Raw genomic sequence first — 13,181 nt, forward strand, 5'->3', positions numbered from 1 at the left:
GTATCTATCCGCTTCTGACGTATGAAAGTTGTCGCAGAGTAGCAAACTCTTTTAATTGCCGCCTACGTCGGAGGGAGATTTTCACTCCCGGCGAAATGTACAGTTAAACGAAAAACAATAATCGATGATTCGCGGGAGGTCGGATGATTGAATTTTTTTGCGGCTTATGCTTGAGATAGCGCCTTTGTTGCATACAAAAACAATGTGTTTTAAGATAAGCGACGTGCGATGATTCGATCCGAAAAGCCCCGCGGATCGTGCGATTTCAACGCAGCAGCTGATGTTTCCAAATCCTGTACATTTCACGCTTAGAAAGACGATAACGTTTTTTTCTCTTCAACTTCGATAAGAATAGAAAGTGGCGTGTAGTCGAATTAGGAAAATTTGTGACATTAGAGCTGCACGAGACGTAAAAGAAGTTCCAACGGTTCTCAAAAAATACACTCTTATCGCGTTTAGACGCTATAATTATGCGGATAACTTTTATTGTTATCACTCGCGGCTATCGGCAATGAAAATCTAAAGCATAAACAAAATGCGTCAATGTATCGGATGCAAAGAGAATTGTTACGCAACCGAGCGCTCCGATCTCCGTGTTTCACACGTGATTTTTTTCGCAAATCATCGACGACGTTATAATATATGTAGTCTAATCTCTCGAGCTACTACAACGTTAAGAAAAAAGAAAGAAAAGCCGATTCACGTGATAGGCGCGCGTCCGCAGGCCGAAGCCACGGGATAAACACAGAGAGAGAGAGAGAGAGAGAGAGAGAGAGAGAGAGAGAGAGAGAGAGAGAGAGAGAGAGAGAGAGAGAGAGAGAGAATGAGAGACGTGGTGTGAGTGTAGGCAGAAGAAAGAAGAGTTTTTCGAGCGAGAGAGAATACGTCTCGCACAACCGGACGCAATCACTTCGCAGCGGCGCGTTATGGGTCTTGTATGCTCGGAGTGTCTCAAAGCCTGAACAAAAACAGAAGGCACCGAGTGAAATATTTTTAACAGACTTCCAGATGTCGTCAGTCGGATTTTTATGCCGTACACACTGACGCGGCCGAGCGCGCTTTTTCGGAATATCGCACACGTGGACCGCTCCATACATCGCTCCGATATTTTCCTTTATGATGAACGTACTCCCGCGCCTCGGCTCGTTTGATGTTTTTAAATAAATCCGCTTTCCTTTGCGGCCGACCTGCTGCCGCGGAAGAGAAACGCTCGCGCTCTCTATCATCCGTTTTATTGAGCCTCATTGTGTTACCGATAATCTGCTCTCCCTCCCTCTCTCTCTATGTGCGTTACATAATGGGGAAAACGCGCGCGATGTGTGCAGCGCGGGGAAGACAACTGCGAAGTTTTTGCGTACGCGTACGTGCGATATCAGCGTCTCGCTTACGTAATTTCGCCAATAAGACAGCGTGTCGTGCTATACTGTAACTGCGTATGCATGTTCTCTCTCGTTGCAAAATGGAAATTATCCTAGTTCATTGTCGTTCAAGTTCATTGTGAGTAGAATTGGGAAATCCGCGCTGATCGCGATAAGAGTAGTCTTCTCTGAAAATTGCGTTCGAACGATCCAAGCGATCATCACAACAAAAAAAAAGAAGAAATAAGGCGAATCGCGTGATCAATGCTCAGAGCGACATAATTTATATTTGGAGATTGACCCTTCTTGCAATTTCACCCGCGCGCGCGCGGGCGCTTGTGTTACGACTATCTCTCGGACACATTATGAAATTGCAACATTATGGATATTCAGCGAGCTTAATGGAGTACCGATAACGCCGCGCGGCTAATCTTTTCTTCTTCTCTCTTATCCTCTGTCGTTCCGTTCTCGCATGTCCGTGCGCTATGGTTTATCGAGAAAGGTCGAATATCCCGCGTAGTCACACTTATTCTCGCTCGATAAAACATTATCGCTAAAAACAATGTTATGACTAAATTTAAAATTATGCTACATTCGCGCCGACTTACGACGAGTGACGGCATGCCAGATTGCGCGTTCGAAATTTAATACTCTCAACTTTTTCAATCCAGATTTTCACAAGACTTTTTTTGCTTGAATTATCTGTTCCAGGAATAGTAAAACAAACCCTGGAACGGGGAGTGGGGGCGAGCCAGCCCTTGAAACAGTCGGAGCCATGAAAATTGATCGCAGCGCGCTCGACTTTCTATTAGCCTCACAATGGGAACGTGTTTTTTTCTGGAGCTGCAACGCCGCATCTGTTCTGGCTCAAGTGACACATCGCAGGGATGGACCGTAAAGGCGGCGAGACTCCTTGGAAGTCAAGACCGCAGCTGAATACTCTTACGTGCTCTCCGCAGTATATTTAATACACAGCTCGAAGCGTAAATAATGCATTTCCGAATCACGAGTTCACCCCCCCCCCGCCCCGTAAACTCGTAAAGCGAGAAAAACAAAAATAAAACTTTCACGCAGCTACTGACCATCAGCGCCGAAAATTGGATTCATGCAGACAATGACGACGGGGTCGTCTCGTATCGAAGTTATCCCCGTGACAACTCGATCTCCCCTCTCAAAATTTAACGAGACGGTGACCCGCGCGCACGCGGTTTCTTGAAAAATTCACAGCGGCTTTAAATTTTACATAATCCCAACGCACACCGACACCGTGTCTCACACACCCGCTAGACGAGGAAAAGAGCAAGAAAGCTAGCATAGATGAGGAGAAAAAAAGCGAGTAGATAACTCGCGCGCAAGAAAATGACAAAGTTGCCGCGGCGGAGAAGATGAAGAAGAAAAAGGCGGCTCCGCAAGAAGTGGGACGAGGGTGGCCGCGAAGAGAGAAAGCCATATCGTTAGTATTCTTTATAGAGGCTGCGGAGAGCGAGAGAGAGAGAGAGAGAGAGAGAGAGAGAGAGAGAGAGAGAGGGGGGTATGCTCTACATAATGGAGTCCCGGCTAGAGCGCTCTTCTTTTGAAGCTCGATCTCTTGTTTATGTATGAAGTGGCAGCAGCAGCGGACCACACCCGCGCGTACGCGTTTTCTCGATGTACCGCGGCAGGGCTGCTACAGTGGCACATTCACAGACGAGGAGAGGAGCTTGCGCGCGTAGTCGGTTATCCTGGCGCGCACAGCCTGTGTGCGTATACACGCGAAAACTAGAGAAGGAGAAAGAGCGCGCAAAATACATACATTCACGGCAGCTTGACAACGCATCGCGCTCGGATGTAAAAGCAATCTTCCGTCAGCGCGGGCTTCCTTTTCGCTCTCTCTCTCTCTCTCTCTCTCTCTCTCTCTCACTCTCTCTCTCTCTCTCTCTGAGAATACGTTATCAGCGGCGGCGCCAAGAGCGCACAGGGCGTGTACAGCAGAGTTGCATCGGTGCCAGTGTCGTCCTCGCTTTTCCGCGCGCTCCCTTTCTCTCTATTCCTCTCGCGCGCGGTATCACTGCAGCCGTTTCTTTTTCTCCTCTCCCGCGAGGGCCGAGAGAGATAGAGCAAACGCGCGCGGGCTCTAGGAAGTCGAGCTCTTTTGCTCGTCGCTTCTTTCCATCTAGCTTTATTTCCTCCACTTCTTTGCGCTTCGCCTCTATTTTCTCCCTTTACTTCTCGCCGCCGCCGACGTCGCCGTCGTCGGAAGCAAAGTTTTGCGCGAGCGCCTCTGTATTTGGCCTCCCTTTTTCTTTTTCTCTCACTCTCTATCTCTCCGCCGGTAATTTCGTAGCACCAGCAGTCTAGGGAAAGCTCTTGTACACACGCTGCAGAGAGAGAGAGAGAGAGAGAGAGAGAGAGAGAGAGAGAGAGAGAGAAGAGGGGCGAAACTTCGTTATCAGGAAGTGAGTGAGGGACGAGAGAGGACGCCCGGACAGAGGCATATAGGATATAGACGGACTCCGGGGGAGGAAGGGTGAATGCATCGCGCGCGCGCTCTCGGCCTTATTAGGATAATGCGCGCGGATTCGAGGAGGGATGAAGCTGTAGCGAGTGCGTGGCCAGCGTGTATAGGAAAAATAAAAAGAAGAAGACGCGCTTCTCGCTGCGCGTTAAACTGGGCTAATGACGGGCCGATTTTTACCGTTGGGTCGACTATACTCTGAATTGTAAATTCATTGTGCGCGCTTTGTGGATGCTAAAGAATAATTTCCGTGACTTATGGCGGTCATTTATCAAGCACGAAAAAAAGAGCTTCGGATTTCGGCGTTTATTTTGTTGAAGAAGGTACCGACCGCTGATCACTCGCATTGTGCCCAATTATGAAACACAATAATTAGAATTGTGCCCACACACGCGTACAACGAGTTCGGGCTCTCACATACGCATTATATTGTATAGAGAAGAAACAAGGACGGCGCGAGAGCCCACTGACACACAAGAAAGCCCGGCGGGGCCTTCTGGCCGAGAAGGAGAGAGAGAGAGAGAGAGAGAGAGAGAGAGAGAGAGAGAGAGAGAGAGAGAGAGAGAGTGGGGGCTTAAAGAAGTACGGCCATGTGTTCAGTGTCAAGTTGCTCGCGCAAGCTCCGCGCTATGCACACATGCGTGCGCGCGAGAGAGTCGTTTTCTTCTTCTCAGTCTGCAGCCCCTGCTTCCTCCTCCTCTCCTTTTCTTCATCATCTTCGTGACCCGTCTTTCATGCGCTCCTTCTACGAATCGACGCGGGCTGGGGGAGAGAGAGCGAGATAGAAAAACAATTAGCCGCTTTGTGTTTTCGCATCGGCTTCAAAGAATAGCCGCTCGCGCTGTACATCAGCGTCTCGCGGGAATAGATTAATCGGCCGGGATGCGTGATTTTCAATTTCACCCGGTTGGACGGCGAGATAACAACGATGAATTCATGCACAATATACGCGGCGGCGAGGGATTATTTAAATCCTAATATACCCGCGCGCGCCTCATTATTTCATCAAAGTACGTGAGCTGCTGCGCGGAGGAGAATAATACTATACACGGAGGAATGAAATACGACGGAAAAAAAAGGTGAGCGAAGAACAAGACAGAGGAATCGTTTTCTCTCTCTCTCTCTCTCTCTCTCGCGCGCGCGCGCGCGCGAGCGAGCGCGAGGAGTAGAGTGTGCTTGAAAGGAGACACACAGAGGTTTCTTCATCTGGCTGCCGCTTCTTAATTTCCTTGCGGAACAATTCCTTCGTCCGGGCAGGTCGTTATGCCGCGGATGAATGGTGCACGTGCACAACAATTACTTCTTCCTTTCCTCTCATCTTCGGGGGGAACACACATACCACACACGCGGCATTCATTTCTCATAGACAGCGCTGCTGCCGCCCGCAGCTCGCGGGGGAAGAGAGGAGGCAAATAGGCAAATGAGGAAGGGACGTGAGCTCTTATTCGAGCTCTCGAGATTTTCTCGCGACGCTTTTCGCCGCGGTCGGAATTTCGCCTGGGTTCTTCGGCCGGAGAAAAGGGTTACCCTGCGCACTAATGTATTCATCCGACGACGCTCGCTCTAGCGCAGACAGAGACGCGCGCGAGGGATTCCCGTGTACGTACATCTCGGCGAGAGAATAAAGAGAGGGCCGCAGCGCACGCGGACACATGTTCGGGGCAGATTGAGACTTTGAGCCATGGGAACAAAGCACGCAGCATCTGGAGCGCGTTAGAGTTCTCCGGAACGTATAGGCAATAGCGCTGGCTTGGTTCCTCAAACAAAACACGCGCGCGCGTGTGTGTGGTGCCTGCTCTCCTCTTTCTCGACAGCATACAACGCCCACGTGTGCCCAGTCCATAATGTAACCTTGCCGCGCGCCTCGTCCCTCTCTCTCTCTTTCTCTCTCTTTCTGCATCGGAGCAGTGCTGGTGCCGGGCACAACGGGCTGCAGGTCGAACAAAGCGCGCGCGAACGGCTAATGCGTATATCTGCGAACGGACGGTACTTTAGGCCGTGTATCTGCCCTATTCATCATCATCAACACACAGTGCCACTGGCAGCGCGGCGGAGGCATCCTTTGCTTCGAGCGCTGTGTTGCTGCTGCTGCAGACAGGCAGAGAGAGGAAATACCGTAGCGCTCTCCCTCTGCTGCATGCAGTACACAGGTCTCGCTGTCTGCAGCGTTTGCAAGGAACTCGCCTGCAGCCTTTAATGGCTCGCGCGCGCGCGCGCAAGCAGAAGCGCTGCTCTCTCTCTGCACACCAGTCAGACTCTCTCCCCTCCCCCTGTCCCTCTCGACTGCACTGTGAAAAGAATCGTATTATAGCCGCTACCGCGCTCTCTGCCGCCGCGTTGCACGCACCGCTATTAGCCGTTTTGCGGTTTATTTATTGCCGCTAGGATAATGCATGCGCGCTACTCGCGAGCATTGTTGAGTCGCTTGTTTTTTTTCTCCTTTCTCTCGTGCCCGGCATAGATTTTTGCTGTATGCGCGAGCCGCCGCGAGCGGGTTAAAAATCGCTCGCGCTCAATGGAATGCTATTCGTATTCTCTGATTGCCTCGCATTCTTGATTTGGCGAAAAATTCGCATGTATACTCTGCTGCAGGCAATCAATCACACGCGAACTATGTGCGCTTCCTGTTAATCATTTCTCTCGAACTCGCATGCGTGGAAAATGTGTACCACGGGACTTTTTGTTGCGCTCTGCGCTGATACATTGTGAATCAACGATTTATCGCGAAAATTCTCTGTGGGAATCGCGAGCGACGTTAGTCATGGAAAAATAGAGCTCGCAGTGTGTGTTCCCCGATGGAGAGAAAAAGCGCACGCAAAGTTTCTCTTCGAGCGTAATACAGCCGCGACTTCGCCAAGACAAGTCTTCTCTTATGCGTTGCAGATACGAGAGTGGGATTGCAAATGAACATAATTTAAGTGATAATGCACTCGCTCTAGTGGAACTATGAAATCATTCAACCGCGTATAAATCAAAAGTTTATTTTTACTGGAAGAGCAGCCACGCACACACACACACATGACTTCGCACCTTGGTTTCATAATTCGATTGTCTTATCTCTCCCGGCATTATGCATTCGCCGAGCTTATACGCGCGCTATTATTGCTCATCGGCGCTTGTTATATAAAAAAAAAAAACAACAAGATTATGAATTAATAATAGTGCAAACGACATTGCATGATAATGTAACAAACACAAAAGTAGTGTCAAGGTCGAATACCTGCGCGCGCACCTTCCTTATCGCTGCTTTATTAAAAAGTCAGCAGCAGTACGCGCGCGGATTAGACGTGATAATTACTGCCCTTGTCTGGAGCTATTATAATAGTAATTAGCATTTAATTATCGCGAATACACTCCGCGCTATGATATTCGCTGGCGGTTCGTTATTATGAACTTGATTCTCGAGAAACTCGATGTCTATCTCGCTTTTAAGAATACAATTCAGACCAGAATCCGCGTGCTGTTTTCGTTATACGCGCTTCAGTGGTAAACTGCAAAATTAGTAGTTGAACTTCATTTTAAAAACAACTGAAAGCTGTTCCGGCAATTAACTCCGAACGTTCGTTTAATTAATTTACATTCGAGAGTAAATAATCGTAATTCACCCGTTCACGACTACTGGAAGCTACATTTATTAACGCTTCAAGCTATGTCTAACAACGAAACTGTGAGATAAGTAGTTTTACTGTGTTCTCTAAAAATAGCAACCCGTAGTCTAATCTTCGTCGTGAGATTTGGTGCATACGATAATAGACTGTGACTTATCTTCGAGTTTTTTGGCCACACTCGCGCATAAGTGTCTTGGAGAAGAAAGGAGAAAAAGAAAATGTTCGTTACACGAGTAAACATGGAAAGCGAGTAGATCACGAGGAAATTAATCGAAGAAAATGCTTCGATCGTTGTAATTTATCGTTGCGATGATGGACTGGAAAACGTCGACCTTGACCTCGGAATAGAAACGCAATGATAAAGGAAAGTTTTAGTTTCACGCACACGTTTCAGCAGCACTAGATCATAAAGCGAAAGTGTCATTGATTTTTTCCGGCTATTTTTCAAGCGCGAGAAAATCAAACAATTTTATGCAAACTATAGTGTAGAATCGAACGTCAAGCGCTTTTATTTGTAAATGTCGAGCACTCATAAAATTTACATTGTGCAATAGCGAAGAAGTATAATGAAAGAGGCGCATCCGGTATTATACCAACGCCATTGTTTATATCTAGCTTTTTCCTTCCAATTGCACAACTTTGAAGACGATTAATCGTTTCTCGCATTGTCGTATTGTATTATCGATACACACGCAGAGCGCCTCTACACACATGAGCTCGATTTGTTATCTCGTGCTTTTTTCCCCAATTCATTCATCGAAATAGAAGCTTCTGTTTTGGCATTCCTAAACCGAGCTTTGTCTTAGTGGAACATGGTGCAGCAGTGGATGACGCAAGGAAAGTACGCAATTCATCTTAATCGTCATTTGAGACAATGTTTAGTTGCATCAGTAATTTGTCAAGCGTTAATTTATCATTGATTTGAATGATGTAGATAAATGTTTACATTAAAAGTTTTTTGCTGAGCATACCTATAAATAAAAAGACAATTGATACACATAATATTTTAAAAATATCTTCGTGGAACGAGTTGTCAGCAGCTTTGTGGACGAACAAGAAATTTTGTGATATTTGCCTGGTGTTCGATTAAAAATACTCCAGACAGAGATATTCTGTCAACTGGGCGAGAGATAAGCGTTGGCAAGACCTATTGTTTATTTTAGTGACGCGTATATACGAGAATAAATCCGAAAAAATGTCAGTGGAATGGCGAAGGATGTCCATTAAAATTTCACTTCACGTCATTCTTCGTGGAATAACGAGCCAATCGTGCATTTTAATTTTCTTCGCTTGTTAATGTATTAAAAATAACGAAAAATATCAAGAATATTTTTCATTCAATCGTTATAAATTTCGAAGAATCGTGCATTATTTTCGAATTTAAAACGTGCAGTAATTAGACGCTCGTTCCATCCGCACTTATATCGATAATTTCATAAGCTAAGATTTGCGATAATTGCGGCACAGTATAAGCTGGTACAGTAGCGCGCGAGTTTTTGGTGTTCGCTTCCCGGGACAGTTTACGTCATTCGCAAATTGAAAGACAACACATTTGGGATATCCCCACAGGCTAATCACTCGCCAGATATACACGTGGAACTTTTATACAAAAATAAAGTAATAATGTTCCAACAACACAATAAAAGGCGTAGACAAAGTATAACTTTCGATTCTACATTTTTTCACGAAAGATTGAATTTGCACTTCGAGGAGACAACAAAATCAACGCGCTCATGCCGTGATCAAAGTCACGTAATTCCCTCTCTCATAAGAGAGCACATAATATTTTTATATATACACACACACACAGGCGCACGCGCGGCATCGTCGGCATCAAAGAAGCGTTAGCCCGAGTTTCCTCGCGGTCGTCTGTTATTTCTGAATTTTCGGCAAACTCCATTCTTTTATTTGTCCCCAGTCGGCTCTTTTCCGGCTGCCGTTCGGCGCGTCGCCACCTCTCTGCGTCCGCGAACCGTTTCAACAATAGAATATCTCGCCCGCGGTGAATTATGTCGTCGCTCGAACGAATCAGCGCTGCCTCGCTCTCTCTCTCTCTCTCTCTCTCTCTCTCTCTCTCTCTCTCTCTCTCTCTCTCTTCTTTTCTATCCTCGTTCGTTTGGCTCGGCGCTCTCTCGGCGATAGCAGCGCGCGAAATTTGGAGAAGATCAGCTACCCGAGAAATGCTCTGCTCTCTCTCTCTCTCTCTCTCTCTCTCTCTCTCTCTCTCTCTCTCTCTCTCTCTCCTCTTCTTTCGTTATGCCGCATACGCGCAGAGCATCGCGCACATCAGAAGGCAGCTCGGAGCTCATCATTCTTTTTTACGGCCGCGAGTACTATTTTAAAATAACAGAGCAGTGTTGGTCGCGTGTGTGCCTTCAAGTCTGCGCGACAGGCAGCAGCAGTAGCAGCGGTTCAAATGAGAGAGAGGAGAGAACACCGAGAGAAAGAGAAATAGGAAAATACACGCGGAGAGATGTAGTGTGCGCGCGATGGGGAGAAAATTTTCTTCCTCCTCTTTTTTTGTATATTTAGGATTTCTGAAATTTCGGCCGAGGCCTGCGCGCGTTTTACAATTCACACGCGTATAAGAAAGAAATATTTACTGGCTTTGCCCAAGCCATTATTCAGCTCGAGCAAAGAGTTGCAGTCGCTTCCACTAACAACACACCGTAAATTTATCCGGTTTAATTAACTGCGCGCATTGTCATTTGTCCGTGCTTTACGGTTATTATCGCGCCTGAAAACTAAGTAGCTTTTGTTGAAAGGTGTCGTGTTGCAAGCGAGCGTACAATAGCCGCGCATGCCAAGTGTTTGTTGCTCTGCGCGATATTAATACGCGTAAATAAGCAATGGACTTTTGTTTCGCGCACGCGGAGGAGAGCCACCACATCGGCCAATTAATGGATAGCGCGCGGGTACACGTGAAAACAGCGAAGTTCGTTTGCTATTTCTGATCTAGGAGCCGTTTCGAATCAGTTCGCATTTAGCCGATTCAACCTGAGACTTCTCTCCCCCCCCTCTCTCTCTCTTTCTCTCTTTCTCGTTCTCGGTCTCCTCGATAATACGGAATGAGATGCGCGCACGCAGCGGATGAGAGGGGGAGCCGAGAGAGCCGGGATATTCGCTTGGTTAAAACTGTCATAGAGAAGAGCGTTGTGTGTTCAATCTGAATCTCGAGTTTTGTACTCTTGATTATGACGTTCTACTCAGATCTGTGTATCATATTGTATGCGTTAATAAAGCTCTCGATGGTATTTTCATAGTCGCGGAATCGGCTCCGAGAGTTTCGAAACGATGATTTCATTCCGAGAGACACATGAAAGGGAGAGAGCGCATCGCGATGGCCTTTGATCAGTGTCGGAGCTAATAACTCACGAAAAACTCACGAAAAACACAATGCAACGCGCGGAGGAGTCTCTCAGTGCTCACGGATTCAACGTGGTGTGTACTGAAAGCTCCGCTGCAGAGAACGAAAATATTAGTGACGTCGGTATGTGTTTCAAAAGCTCTGAGAGTAGCCTTTGTAGTGAAGCTCGTCGGGTTCAATTGTGGAAATGTGCGACCGTGATTTACACGCGCGGAGTGTCGGTGGCGCGCCGGCGACACCGCACTACTGCACAGAGCGATATAGTCTTCAACAAAAATAACAACGAAATTTGGCATTGGAGCCGAACAAAAGTGCACCTACGCGACTACGCCATCGTCATTGTCATCGGCAAATAGGTAACCGAAATCCTGTACGTTCAAGGGGCTGTCGTGATCACAACAAAGGAAAAAGAGAGCGGACGAAAGGAGCCGGGCTTTTTTACTAAATGCACGTCATACGATCGGTTTATGGGGCCGTCAAGTGGTCGCTCGCTGCCAAGAATACGGCCGGCGGAGAACGAGGGAGGAAGTATGCGAGAGACAGAGAAAGAGAGAGCGAGCCAGGGAGGTATAGCAGTCTCTCGTAGTCGAGCCGGGGAATCCAATTGTTTTATTTTTTTATTTTTTAGTGTCAAGGCGAAGCTGTAAACAATGGCTTCGCAGAGGAAGAAAATCAAATAAATACGTTAATTCGGGCTTGCGGAATTTTTACTCGTGTACAGATGTTGATCCTCTGTATAATTGTACTTTTTCACGCGACATATGCTATTTAGTTATTCGATAAGAGCCATTTGAGAAAAAACAGCGTATCAATCACATTTACGGAACGTTTCCCACGACTTCCAAGACTCACACAAAGCATTTTTACGATTTACCGGACAGGCGGGATTACAATCGGAGATTATGTAAGGTGTTATTTTAGGCATTACATAAAAACGAGGCACGTCGGAAAAGCAGCTCCTTTCTCGGCTCCGGGAATTAGGGACTTGTCACGCAGGCTATCGATACTGAAAAGCGAGGGGGAGAGAATAATAAAAAGGATGCCGGGGTGTAACGAGCGTGCGAGCGAGAGAGAGAGAGGGTCACTGGGTCAAATGCACCGCACATTCTCCCTCTCTCTCTCTCTCTCTCTCTCTCTCTCTCTCTCTCTCTCTCTCTCTCTCTCTCTCTCTCTCGCTCTAACAGTGCGACCGCTTGCCGACTGGTATATGGTCGTCGTTCCTTCCCTCTCTCTCATGCGTGCCCCCCTCGCGTCGGATCTCCAAGTGAACACATGGCCCCACGTGTGAGTCCGTGTGTAAACGTGTGCCAGGCATGTTTGTCGAAGGCAGCGAGAGAGAGAGAGAGAGAGAGAGAGAGACAGAGAGAGAGAGAGAGAGAGAGAGAGAGAGATACAACAGGCCTGGCTGCAGCGCGGCAGAAGCGTCGATTCGACCTGTTGGAGCCGATATCGACGAGTGGAGGCGCCAGTTAGATCGGCTATTGTTCCAATTCCGCCCTCTGAGTCACGCGCGCGTCGAAGCGAGCCTAAATTCTGCGAGAGAGAGAGAGAGAGAGAGAGAGAGAGAGAGAGAGAGAGAGAGAGAGAGAGAGAGAGAGAGAGAGAGAGAACCACTGCGCTGTGGGGGATACGGAGTGCGAGATTGACTTATGACGGCTGATTTATTCGTTCTGCCTCGCAGACTGGGGGAGAAGAGCGTCGGAACAATCGTTATGCCAATTTAGCGAGGAAATCCGATGATTACGCTAAGCTGATCACCGGCTAATCGGCTCGATTATTCTTGCTTTTCGATTGTTTTGTTGTTTAGTACGAGCAGTGCACTCTCGAATTACACATTGCAGTCGCTCGCGTCAGTCGGACACGCGATTTACAATGAAAACAGTGTCTGCTGCCCGAGTAAACATCGCTGAACAAATCGAACGTCACGGAAACAGATTGTTCCCCTCACGTCACGTCGCTGCACCGAACTTGCATTTTGGCAAAAAGATTTTTCGGGTTAAGTAAGCTCGCGCGCGCTGGCAATAAAATTGGAAAGAAGGAAACGTGCGGAGAAAAAAATGCTGTTCGCTTGGCTCGCTGCCACGAACTTCAATTAAATTTAGAGTACTTAAGATGTTGTGGATTCTATACGTCAAAGTCGATCCAGGAATCCGGGGGGCCGGCCGCGCGTGCAGCAGCGAGTCGGTATGCGTGTGTCAGCTGAGCAGCCAAACCGATTAATGCCTCTCGCGAATCCTTCCCCTCGAAATTCTCCTCCGCATAATACGAGGTGCGAAAGCGCCTATATATATATATATATATATATATATATATATATATATACACCCACACTTTGCATACGTTCTCATTCGCCC

The 13,181-nt window shown here is 47.5% G+C and overlaps 1 protein-coding gene across 3 annotated transcripts in view; it reads right to left on the minus strand.

Moving 5' to 3' along the window:
• LOC100119354 (transcription factor SOX-5) overlaps positions 1-13,181 on the minus strand; it is a 126,170-nt gene that overhangs the window by 22,540 nt on the left and 90,449 nt on the right. The window lies entirely within an intron of this gene.

The sequence above is a fragment of the Nasonia vitripennis genome (genome assembly GCF_009193385.2).
Source record: "Nasonia vitripennis strain AsymCx chromosome 3 unlocalized genomic scaffold, Nvit_psr_1.1 chr3_random0004, whole genome shotgun sequence".
NCBI lineage: Eukaryota > Metazoa > Arthropoda > Insecta > Hymenoptera > Pteromalidae > Nasonia > Nasonia vitripennis.